Below are 806 nucleotides of genomic sequence, written 5' to 3'. Positions count from 1 at the left end.
GACTTATACCATTATAGAAATAAGCCCTTCATATGGTACATGTAATGTGAATAAGATGCGTTGTCATTCAGACGAAAAGGCCATTTTGCATTTCTGCGGAGTGAACCAGAACTTCATCGATAAAATTTCACAGGTTTTCCACGGACGTTTTCCGATTATTACACTAAATGAGCGGTCTCCAGTGGTACGTTAAAGAGTGACAATATTTCGTTCGCTTTCTTACCTCTTGTACTGTTATATAAATATCTGCACAAGAATGACATTGTTGACGGCATGCAGTGTGTGTCTTGATTGGAGAGAAACGTATTCCATTCACTCAGGCCGCTTGCTGCCGACAGTAGTAAAGCCTAATTTACTCTTGGGCAACCGCCTTGCCACAGTGGATACACCGGTTCCCGTCAGATCACCGAAGTTAAGCGCTGTTGGGCGTGCCCGGCACTTGGATGGGTGACCATCCGGGCCGCCATGCGCTGTTGCCATTTTTCGGGGTGCACTCAGCCTCGTGATGCCAATTGAGGAGCTGCTCGACCGAATAGTAGCGGCTCCAGTCAAAGAAAACCATCATAATGACCGGGAGAGCGGTGTGCTGACCCCACGCGCCTCCTATCCGCATACTCAGCTGAGGATGTATACGGCGGTCGGATGGTCCCGATGGGCCACTTGTGGCCTGAAGACGAAGTACATTTACTCTTGATCCTCAAGCTCGCGTTCAGTACTGCTCGGTTCAGTCTCGGGTTGTTTCTTCCAGTACAGTTATATGTTTGTTAACATTGGTACGCAACGATATGGGTAGGTTTACTCATGAA

General features: G+C 47.9%; 1 pseudogene; it reads left to right on the top strand.

Annotated features, from left to right (window-relative positions):
- The first annotated feature begins 361 nt into the window (after positions 1 to 361).
- LOC126254163 (5S ribosomal RNA) lies at positions 362 to 479 on the top strand (annotated as a pseudogene).
- The last annotated feature ends 327 nt before the right edge of the window (positions 480 to 806 follow it).

Source organism: Schistocerca nitens, chromosome 4 (assembly GCF_023898315.1).
Source record: "Schistocerca nitens isolate TAMUIC-IGC-003100 chromosome 4, iqSchNite1.1, whole genome shotgun sequence".
NCBI lineage: Eukaryota > Metazoa > Arthropoda > Insecta > Orthoptera > Acrididae > Schistocerca > Schistocerca nitens.
Note: the sequence above shows the minus strand (reverse complement) of the source record. Positions and strands in the feature narration are given on the sequence as shown.